This window comes from Mustela putorius, unplaced genomic scaffold (assembly GCF_011764305.1).
Source record: "Mustela putorius furo isolate JIRA1106 unplaced genomic scaffold, ASM1176430v1.1 tig00000228_pilon_pilon_pilon, whole genome shotgun sequence".
NCBI lineage: Eukaryota > Metazoa > Chordata > Mammalia > Carnivora > Mustelidae > Mustela > Mustela putorius.
Window position 1 is genome coordinate 4,161,831 of NW_025421322.1, and position 12,073 is coordinate 4,173,903.

The 12,073-nt window shown below is 34.8% G+C and overlaps 1 protein-coding gene and 1 pseudogene across 9 annotated transcripts in view; one reads left to right on the forward strand and one right to left on the reverse strand.

Annotated features, from left to right (window-relative positions):
• The window catches only part of VPS13B (vacuolar protein sorting 13 homolog B), a 762,523-nt gene that overhangs the window by 225,889 nt on the left and 524,561 nt on the right, over positions 1–12,073 (forward strand). The window lies entirely within an intron of this gene.
• On the reverse strand, positions 11,067–11,181 carry LOC123391512 (annotated as a pseudogene).

Here is a 12,073-nt window from a genome sequence, read left to right on the forward strand (position 1 = left end):
TTGAGATTGGATTATGTAAAGGAAATGACACAGCCAGAAGTCATTGCTAATCTTTCTTAAAAAGAGATTCTGGGTAGTTAAATCCTTCTAGTTGAACAATTAAAGGGAAGCACAAGTCATCCTTGCTGTCTGTTTCACAAACATATCCAGCTAAGGTTGTTAATGAACTTTTCCCATGGATTTATAGAATTTGAATGAGAAGTATTTGCATTTAGAGTAATAAGTGATCAGTCAAATGGTGTGAAACAAATTGTGTATTTTAGTGTTGTCTCTGATCATTATAATTGGCTTCTGAATATCAAGTGTGGAAGACAACTACCTTTATGTACCCGCTCCCACTGTGGAGGTGGGGGATTAAAACTAGGACCAGAACATGTTTTAGATGTATTGTAGAAGTCAGGAAGTAAGTTTTGAGAAAAGGTTAGTTAGAATAAAGAGGCAGCATGAGGGTTGAACCTAGGACCTGGAGATCAAGACTGATGCTCTTCCAGGTGAGCCAGCTGGCACCCTAAGACAGAGTTTTTTGATTCTGATTTCAGAATGTGAGGGATGGACACCTTTATTAATGGGGATTGGGTATTAATAAGAAATATGCTCTCCCTCTGCCCCTCCCTGGCTCCTGCATGCCTGCTCTCTTTCTCTCTCAGAGATAAATGTAAAAAAAAAAAAAAATAAAGAAGAAGAAGAAGAAGAATGAGAGAGAGGAAGAACCACAGCACTTCTTTGTTTTTGAAGACTCAGCAACTCCCTTAACTAACACTCCCCGGACTGCCCCCCTACCCTACCCTGCCCTGTTGCATTATCTGTTTAACTGTCTCTGATTGTAGTGAAGTAGCTCAAGGCTCTTGTGGGAGTCCAGTGTGTCAGCCCACATCCTGTACTCATTGTCACTATTCATGGGTATCACTTAGTGACATTTCTATTTCTTTTCTTTCCTATTTTAGAGCATGGGAACAGTGTTGGGGAGGGGCAGAAGGAAAAGTTGAGAATCTCCAGCAGACTCACTGCTGAGCATGGAACCCCAGGTAGGGCTCATTCCCAGGATCCGATGAAATCAAGAGTTGGTTGCTTAACTGACTTAGCCACCCAGGCGCCCTATGATGCTTTTTATATTTTACATTTGTGTAAATATTAGGAATCAAATAGAGAAATAAGCTGCTTTCTTGACTTCTTTGACTGAGGTAGAAGCACTTGGTGACTTGTTGTATGTAAAATATTTTAAGATGTGTTCTAAACATTTTTCCCTTTTTAATATAGACCAGCTCTTCTTCATATGCTGTATTTTGCCTATGGTTTATAGCAGGTTCTACTTGTTAAAAAGTTCTGAGTCCTTGTTAATCCATGTATTAATGTCTAAATAAATTTTGAGTGTCTGCTTTTTAAGAATATAAAATGATTACAAAGTACTATATAAATTTAGAATCAAAGGGTCTTCATTTCAATTTCTAAGCCAATGTTAGGTCTTTTTAAAATGTGTCTCCTTCTTCACGCTCTAGATCTCTTGGCCTTCTTTCAGTTTCTCATTGGTGATTATGCTTTTGTATATGCTGTTTTTCCTGCGTGGGATTCTCACAATTACCCTTAACTTTTCATCTTATACCTGTTTAATTCTAGCTTAGTCTTAAGATCATAGCTCAACTACTCCCTCTTCAAGGAAGCCTTCCCTGATACTCTTTACCCTATTTCCCACAACCCAATTTGATTAAGTAGTTCTGCTATATTCCTTTTTATAGTTAACTATACTTTGATAACACTTAATGACAGTATATATTTACTTAGTTGGGTGATTTGAATGCTGTCTGTCTTCACTACTTGATAGTGATTTGTGGGAGGGCAGAGTTAGTTACTGGTTGCTTGTCATTTTATCTCCAGGACTTACCATGGCCTGACACATAGGGAATGCTTTGAGAAATCATTTGTTGAATGAATGAAGAACTAAACATTTATGGCAGGTGGTCAAGGGTATAAACTTAATAAGTAGTAAGTCGTTAATAGTTGTTAATAGCCTTCCCCCTTTCTCACTCCTCTTTCTTCTCTTTATGTACATATCTGTTGATGGAGAGAATATCTGCTAGAATCTTTTTTTGTTAGATAGCTCTAATTACTATTAGATCCTCTGTTTGTTGTACTATAACTTCCATTTCTTGGTTTGATTTTAGTCTTTTAAATGACATGAAATAATATATCAGTCCTCAATAAACCTGACAAGACTTACTATCTTATTTTTCTTGCCTTATTTCTCTGTCTCAATTTTCATCATCTTTAGTCTTCAGAATTTACTTACGATCATATCCTTTCTGTTGAAACCTTAGTCTTTCTTGGCCACCAGTGTTAATACAGGAGTCTCTGTAGGTCTTTTGAGTTTATGTATATCTTGTGAATGGTGGCACGGATTGGCCTTTGTTCTGGAGTATCTATTCAAGGATGTTTGTATGGTCATCAGCCTTGGAAGATAGATTTAGTGTCCCTCTGGAGCCAGTGGAGGGTATGTTAACTGCCCATTAAAAAAGATTTGGTTCCTGGGGTGCCTGGGTGGCTCAGTGGGTTAAGCCGCTGCCTTCGGCTCAGGTCATTATCCCAGAGTTCTGGGATCGAGTCCCACATCAGGCTCTCTGCTCAGCAGGGAGCCTGCTTCCTCCTCTCTCTCTCTCTGCCTGCCTCTCTGCCGACATGTAATCTCTCTCTGTCAAATAAATAAATAAAATCTTAAAAAAAAAAAAAGATTTGGTTCCTCAACTCAGGATTCATTTCTAATCCTGCATCGCTCTGCGTGTGCAGACATCCATCTGGATACATCTTTGTCATCACTCCTGTGAAACTTGGGGGCAAAGGGTACTGATGCAAATGTGTTGATAGTCATGCTGTTTGCTCTTCCATTAGTAATAAAGTCCTTTGTCTCTGACTCAGGAGTCTTCTTTGACGTTATTCATAAGGGTGGTAGGGTAAAATCTTAGGCTCACAATTTTTGACATCAGAACAATGTAGGTCTCCTTGCCGAACCATTTACATGTCTCTCCTCAACTGTGGTAGTCCCTCCTTATCTCTAACACCTCTAGTGGAGGTCTGAAACTGCAGATAGTTTTAAATGCTGTATATACTATGTGTTTACCTATACATACATATATAATAAAGTTTGAGTTCTAAATTAGGTATAGTAAGAGTCTTACACCAATAATGAGTAATAAAATAGAACAGTTATACAATATACCATAATAAAAATTTTATGAATATGGTCTCTCTCTCAGAATAGCTTATTGTAATGTACTTAATCCTTCTTGTGATGAAGAGATGATAAAATGCCTATGTGATGAGAGGAAGTGAGGGGAATGATGTTGGCATTGTAATAACAGGCTACTGTTGACATTCTGAGGTTATGTTGGAGGAGGATCATCTGCTTCTGGACTGTGTTGACCATGGGTAACTGAAACCATGGAAAGTGTACCTGCAGATAAGGCAGGACTACCTCTATGTTTTTTTCTTTTGTACCTTAAATATAGGTCATTCATGAGATTTTGTTCCTAGTTTTCTTTCTACTGGGATGATGTAATCGACACTACTGTTTTTAGCAACCAACCATATGTTTATTTCTTTCCATTTATTTTCTTTTGAAATCCAGACTCGAAATTTCAGCCACCTCTTGACTGTTTCCCTGTGGATATTTTAATGGTGCCTAACACATTTAAAACTAAATTCAGTGTAATCCTCCCACCCCATTTCATACTCCATTATTCACTATTTCAGTTAATGGCACTACTTCCCTCTTAATGCTGTAAATTTGAGCACTAGTTCAATTGTTCCTTCTTTTTCCCCTGCATATGGTAGATGTTCCATAAAAGCTTTTTTTTTTTTTTAAACTTAATAGTCCAGGCTAAACATAATAAATTTATTTTAGTCATTTCCCTTATGATGTGTTCAGATTCATTGCGATATTGATTACTTCCGCTACTTGTTTGAAAATGTGTTTTTTAAAAAAATTTAACACAATCCTCCACATAGCACAAAGTAAAGAGTATATTTTCCAGATTTGTGTAGTGAACTTCTACTTAGTTACTTTTTGTTTTGAGCTTATGTGGCACTGGAAACAATTATTTTTCGCATAAACTACTCTTAAGACAATTTTTAATTTCATATATCTATACTATTTATGAGTATTGTTCATGAATTTACATGAAGAACTTCACACTTATTTCTACGAAAATTAGTTTATGAATTTACCTGTAGAACTTCATACTTACTTCTGTGAAATTTCATCTAATTGATTTGGGCCAACCATTAATAAGGAAGATATCTTTGAAAGTATCTATTTGACTGTAGTTACTTGTACAAGTAGGTTGGATATGCTATTTTTGCTTTTATATATAAAATGGAAAATAAGTATGTTCTCCTAATATTAGAAAATTAGAATTATTTGATAATGATTTTTAAAAAATAATGAAAAACAAGTGTCCCTCTTAAAATGTCATTTAAATAAAATAGTTTAAGCCAATCTTCCTAGTCCCCAGTGTACTCAGCTTGATAAATAAATACAAAATTTTTAAGTTTGCTAGTTTGTCATATAGTAAAAGTTATTTTATATTTTATCCATCAAATATAGGCAACTTTTGATCACTGTTATTGGTAAGGAAAGTCACAATTACAACTCTCATCTCTGGAAATTCAGTTAAATTGGGGGGTAGTTCTCTTTTTTGATTAAAACATATCAACATTTGTTGATACCAACAAATGTGCACAATCTTATTTCACCATTCACGTTGGTTGGTTAGAATGTGAATTGCTAAGGAGTTTCTAAGATGGAGGCAGTACTTTAGATTGTAAATTTTAATTTATGGGGAATGTTTTTTGTTCCAAAATAATTCTCCTTATAATGTAGAATTAAGTGAATTGCCTTGAAGTTATGTTTTTAGTATTTTTGACAGGACACATGAGTAAGAATGCTTATATATTGTAGCAATTAAAGACAATTCACATTTGTGGTTTGGGCATAAATGTGTAAAAATTATACCCATCTATCTTATTACATTTCCTCTCTCCTCCCCAAGGACTTTACTATGTACTTTATCTGTAATTGTTGCCAGTTTTCTATCATGTTCCCACTGGGCTTCTGGTGCAAAAAATCTTATCCTCTTGATGACAGAGCTTGCCTGAATGATTTCATGCTCCTAGCATTTTTGTTCACGGGAATTAGGGGCAAAATGTAACTACAGCTGAACAGAACGTCTATTTTTGTAATTTTGGAGTTTAGGCTCTGTTATTGGAACTAAATGAAGAGATGCAGGTGTTCTCCAGTCCTAGCCCTTTGGGAGTTTTGATGGTAGATGCTTGAAAAGAAAATGCATGTGTTTCCAGAGTCAAACAGCAGCTGTGAGACAAGGATTTATGTTTTTCTCAGAACTTTGGGATTTCAAAATGTTACATTTAATCACAAGCACAGAAAGGGGAGCAAATGTTAAAGATGTTACGCATAAAAGTAAGTTTGCTGATCTCTTTACCATACGAACTAGTTGTGGGAATATAGGAGCAAAGTGATTTTTAATCATAATATAAACAATTTCTAAAGGATTATGATAGTAACCAGGACATAGCCTTTTGAGAATGTTGCATTTATAGTGCAGAGAATTTTTTTAATCCTACTAATTACTTAAGTTTTCTTTTTTCCGTTAAGACATTCATGCACATACACTATGAAAGGTTTGGCAGAGTATTTGCCAAATGAGTTTTGACAATAATTATTTTTGGAAAAGTTTTAGTAATACCTTGTAACACAATGTTTAATATCTTGAAAACACAATGTTTTCAAGTTGAATAAGTATAAATTTCCATCTCAGATAATAAAGGGAATTTATACAGATATATTTAAAATATACCTATATTAAAGCTGATATGTATTTGATAGTATTAGTTACTCTGTCTAGAAATTACTCTATTTTAATCATGTTTTCCTTTAAAACTTTAAGTTTTTCTCTTGAGTCTTCTCATTTCCTACCTTGTTCTCTACACTCAACTGATCCCTATTAAAAATTTTCTTCAAGTTCTATAAACCTGTGTATGTGCAGTTTTGAAGCTAGGACTGAATCCTTTACCTTGTCCCAGAATGTTTGTGATTGAAATATCTCCTGGATGCCATGATGCTAGAAGTCAGGAACAGGCTCAATAGCAACAGGAAATTACTTTACTCCTTTGAAAGGTCCCAGATTCTGGAGGGAATCCAGGGGGAGATATCCCTTGAGACTTGTGGGTGACCAGTTGTTTCCTTCATTTATAGAGCAAGGTCAAAATTTTGCATTTTTTACTGCCTCTATAATAAAAAACTGGCATTCAAAGTAAATAAGTAGAGGCTTCATTTGTAAATAATAAATTATAAGAAGTGTTTCAGGTTGTAATGGACTTCAAGTGAATACTACCAGAAAATGTGTAATGTTTTATATATTTTTATGAATAAACAAGATAGCATTATTATTTCAATTTACATTTTAGAAAATGTTATGTTTTCAAAGCAAGTTTTTGGCTTTGCCTTTCCCATCCAGTTTTGAAGTTGGCTGTATAGTAGCTGTCATGTAGGCCAAAAGAAAAGTAGTGGTCTTATTGAACCAGTAGGAATTGATTTATGAAACACTTAGAAGTGAGATTCATACCAGACTTTGCCACTTAACTCTTCCCCATTTGTCTCATCCCTTGTAGGAAAAACTTGATTCTGTTGCTTTTACATTTCTTTTGCCAATACAGTATACATAGGAATCATCCTTATGCCATTGCTTTGTTTTGTGAATACATGATAGAGTCAGCTATCCATTAATGTGGGAGAGTTTAAGCACTTCTTTGGGAGTCTTCTTGTTTCTTTTATTTTCACCTTCCTCTGACTTTAGTCCTTACTCTTCCTCCTCATTTGCTTTTTCCCTTCCCAGTCAGTAACTCCCTTCTAAGCAGCACCACAGTACTTGGACCATACCACATGACAGACCCAACTATAAGATTTCTTCCTCTTGAGAAACTGAGTTCTTAAGGGATCATGACATGTACATGATGGGTATTTGGTACATACAGGATGGTCCAAAAGAAATGATTTTTTGCTCTTTGGGTATAGCCTTGTTGTCTACAGGCCCACATTATTTTATTTCTAAATTGGCCTGTGGGGGGAAATATAGTTTGGCCCCAGTGTGTTAAAGAATAATTAAAAAAAAAAGTACATTATGACTCTTGTGTAAATATAAAATGGACAGATGTTAAAGATTATTAGCATCATTATCAATGAAAGAACCAAGCACATGTTACAACCAGATCAAGGACAACTAAAAATAAGAAACAGAAATCAGTAATACTGTACTAAATTGGAAAGGGACACAAAACTAGCTTCTTCCATAGTGGGGAAAGACAGTCAGTTGAACTTATACATGACAGTTTATTTACATCTCTAGTCAAGAATTGCTTTGCATTGCTCTCAGTTATCTACAATGTTAATAGTTTTTAAGAAAGTTCAAAGGCAGTGAAAGGTGCAGAGTCTATAGATTCAGACTCCGATAACCTGGAGTGTACTCAAAACAATGCAGAGCTTTTCATTGAAGCACAATTTTTTTCCTACAAGCCTTACTAAATTCCAGATGGCTAGGCTATTTTTAGCTGTGGGTGGTTTAAATATAGAGTCAGGTCAAAAGTAATTTTGTGAGGCAAAGATTCAGTACATGGAGAGAAAATTAAAGGGAAATAATGCCACCGGCAGAGGGCAGTGATGAAGTAACAGTTTCCTCATGTTCAAAGGAGGTATTGATTGTTGAGTAATTGTGGGCTAATTCTGTAGACTGTAACTTGAGTTAACTTTTGAAACCTTGTCATATTAAGTTCTCTTCAGCCAGGTGTTTTGTCAGTACCTACCACTTAACAGGCAAAAAGTTGCTTTGGTTTTGTTTTGTATTAATTAAATAAATAAAATGTTCTAACCTGACTTTTAAGTATATAATGTGTTCTAATTTATTAAAAAGCTTTCCCATGGAAGGGATTCATACAACAAATATTTGAATATGTACTGTGTGTTAGGGACTGCTATAGGTATTAGAAAGAGGAGGGGAGGGGCTGTGTGTATACAAGAGAGAGGAGTTCCCAAAAGTCACAGAGGTAACGTTCTCTTGATTGTAACATTTTTATTTTAGTTGGTTATTTATTATATTGAATTTTTTCTTTTGAGAATTAAATCTTTTTTTGGGGGGGGTGGTAAAGATTTTATTTATTTGAGAGGTAAAGTGAGTGAGAGAGAGCACACAAGCTGGGGAAGAAGCAGAGGGAGGGAAAAGCGCATTCCTCTCTGAGCAGGGAGCCTGATGCAGGGCTCCGTCCCAGGACACTGGGATCATGACCTGAGCCGAAGGTTGGTGCTTAACCGACTGAGCCACCAAGGTGCCATGAGAATTAAATCTTTTATGTCATGTTAGCTAAATTAGAAGAGACCTTCTTCAAATGTAAAAATTATGTGTTATCTGATTTTTTTCTGCTGAAAATATAGAATTTTGAAATAATATGAAAGTAAGTGCAAGAGTATACTGAAGTTCTACAGAACTCAGTTACAGATAAATACCGAAAACAAAAATATAAATGCATCACAGCAAAATGTCTAAAGGAGACAAAAATAAGAAACAAATGATTAAAAATGCATGAAAAAACTCAAACTGATAACTAGTGAAAGAAATGGATGTTAAAACAATAATAAGGAACACTTTTGCCTGTCAAATTGATATGTAATAAATTATAAAGCTGAAAGCTGAGAAATTTCTGAGATGAGCACTTTCATAAATGTCTGGTAGGACCATAAATTGGTACAAATTCTCCAAAAATCAATTTAAAAAATTATTAAGGACCTTAAGAGTGGGCATCCTTTTAATCCCATTTACAGACTATATTCTAATGGAGTAATCTAAGATCCATTTAAAGACTTGAATCTAAGGCACAAGGGTATTCACGTCAGTTTAGTTACAATAATCATAAGTCATCTTTGTGGTCTACTAGTAGGCAAATTATAAAATAGAGTATATCCATAGAAGGACACCTTTTATATCAGCCAATAGAAAATATGTATTATAGAAAATATTCATTTTTTTTTTTTTTTTTTTTTTTTTTTTTGCAGAAAATATTCATTTTTTAAAAGACTTTATTTATTTATTGGTCAGAGAGAGTGCGGAAGCAGGGAGTGCTTTAGGCCGAACAGTCAGAGCAGGCAGAGGGAGAAGCAGACTCCCCACTGAGCAAGGAGACAGATGCGGGATGGGATCCCAGGACCCTGGGATTGTGACCTGAGCCTGAGGCAGATGCTTAACTGACTGAGTGACCCAGGTGTCCCAAAATATTCATATTAAAAGCTTATGTAGAAAATAAAAATATAAACCTACCTCTGATAAAGTTATATGTAGCTTTAAAATTTTTAAGCATACGAATACATGTTTACATATACTCATGTATTAACGTTAATAGAAAAATTACTGAATTTTGTGACTATCAGTGCTTGATGGGATTATGAGTCATTTCTCATTCATATTTTTATTCTCCTGTAGTATTTGATGTTTTCTGCAAGCATAAATATTTTTAAATAGTTTTTTTTTCCAAAATACTTATTTACAACTAAATTGTTCATGGGTTATTATGATTATTTTCCTTATAAGTAGGCATTCCTACACATTAATTCTTAATTCTTATATAATCCTTAATATTGAAATAAAATTTCAATTTGAAAGCACATATGTGCCCTGAAAGCCACAGAGTATACAGTTTAGTTTTTACAGGGGTTTTGAGGGTCTTAGTGTATATCTGAATAAAATACCAGATTTCAAGTCAGCATAATTTGGATTTCTTCTTAAGTAGTTTTACTCCAGTGAGTAAAATGTTTAAATCACTTTATTTTTTCTATAATTTATTTTCATTTATGATTAAAATATATTTTTCTTTAAATATAATTGAAATTTTATTTTATTTTATTTATTTTTTTTAAAGATTTTATTTATTTGTCAGAGAGAGCGAGCGAGAGAGCGAGCACAGGCAGACAGAGTGGAAGGGCAGAGTCAGACGAGAAGCAGGCTCCCTGCGGAGCAAGGAGCCCGATATGGGACTCGATCCCAGGACGCTGGGATCATGACCTGAGCCGAAGGCAGCTGCTTAACCAACTGAGCCATCCAGGCGTCCCTGAAATTTTATTTTATCGTTAATCAGCTCTCTGGGATAGTACAAAACAAAACCTTCAATTAATTTGATATAAGTGTTCACTTGAAAGTTAGCTCTTTAAAATATTTGAATGCATTTCTTATATAGGAACAAAGAACTGTCATAGGTGAAATCCAAGGCCAACTCAAATTTTTTGTTAAACTCAACAATGAAGTTGAGATACTCTAAATTTTTAATGAAAACTAGAAGGAATTAGAAATAGTACTTTATTTAAGAATAAACATATCTGAGTCATGTATTTAAGATAAAAGAAGACTTAGGAGAATGGAATAGTAAAAAAAAAAAAGATATTTTCAGAGAGACATTTAAAGATATTTATTGGCATTTCATGGACATCAGAGATTGATAACAGTGCTGCTTTGTGTGGTTTTTAGTCTGATTTTAAGTTTTACTCTGATTTTGTAGCTGACCATTGAACACAGGGTTTTGGGGCGTTGATTCCCCACATAGTAAATCCATGTGTAACTTGGCTCCCCCCAAATTTAGCTAGGTTCACCAGGAACCTTACTGATACCATAAAGAGTTAACACATATTTTGTATGTTGGATGTATTATAATGTGGTATCTCTCCTGATGGAATGGAGCAGCCTAATTGGGTGGAAGCCAGGAGTGCAGGTGGTGAAACAACTGAGGTCCAACAAAGGAGATAGAAGTTTATTGAATGCACCTCAGGAGGAGTGGTGGGCAGGACAGCAGAGGAGAGACTCTCTGCCAGGATGCAGTAGATGGGGACTGTATTTAGAGAGAAGGACCTATGGGTATATATGGAATTTTCTTTTTTCTTTATTATTATTATTATTATTATTATTATTCTTTTGTTAATTGTGTCTGATTTTTAAGTAGCCCATTGGCTAGTTAGGGCCTTTTTAAAAAATGCTTTTTTTTTAAATATTTCATGAATTTGAGTGTCGTTCTTGCACAGGGACCATGTTCATCTTCTCTGTATCGTTCTGATTTTAGTATATGTGCTGCCGAAGCAAGCGCAAGGGCCTATGGATATTTTGAAGTAGGTGCCTTCCTGGGCCTGTCTGTATCAGCCAGGGGTTTGGGGTTACTGTTGGCCCTTTTGCCTTGTTCTATAATCCATTGTTTAAGCCTGTTGCCCAGAAGGAGCCTTTACATTATATATTGTGTTCTGACAATAAAGAAGACTAGAGAAAGAAAACATTATTAAGAAGATCATAAGGAAGAGAAAATACATTTATAAACTGTATTATATTTATTGAAAAAAATTGCATGTAAGTAGACTCACACAGTTCAAACCTGTGTTCAGGGGTTAAACTGTAGTTTGTTTTTGTTTTTTGTTTTTTTTTTCCTTCACTCATGTATTATGTATGATTACTAGCTATGATTGGGGTTAATTCTGGACTGCAGTAGAGAAATAAAACATTTTCTTGGAGTGACTGGATAGGAAGTAGGAGAGGAACAGGAAAAAGAAAAGTCAAGAATTTAAAGTTCCCCCAAATATGAGCATGAAATTTTCTGATATAATGAGTTACAGTTGATGAAAGGCAGGCAGAATTTAGTGAATAATCTTTGGGGGAAGAAAGGAAGTGATGGGCAGCCAATGAATGGAGGGGGAAGGAAAAATATGCAACTTTAAACTAGCAGTTACTAGGTAAGAGGTGTTTCCCCCCCTTAAATCAGTTTGATATTGTTAAATTATTAATTGCCTGTTATCCTTAAAATAAGATTTTGTTAGAATTACTAATCTTGTGTAGAATACATAAATTTTCAGGGAGAGAAGAAAAGAATAAAGTAAACTTTTTGGGGTGGTCAAATGTCCTTAGGGTCAAGAGGTCTGATGTTCTTTTTATTAATGTATATTCATTTAAAGGACTCTTTCAGGTAACCAGGTAGTGATCTTCATTCTTTC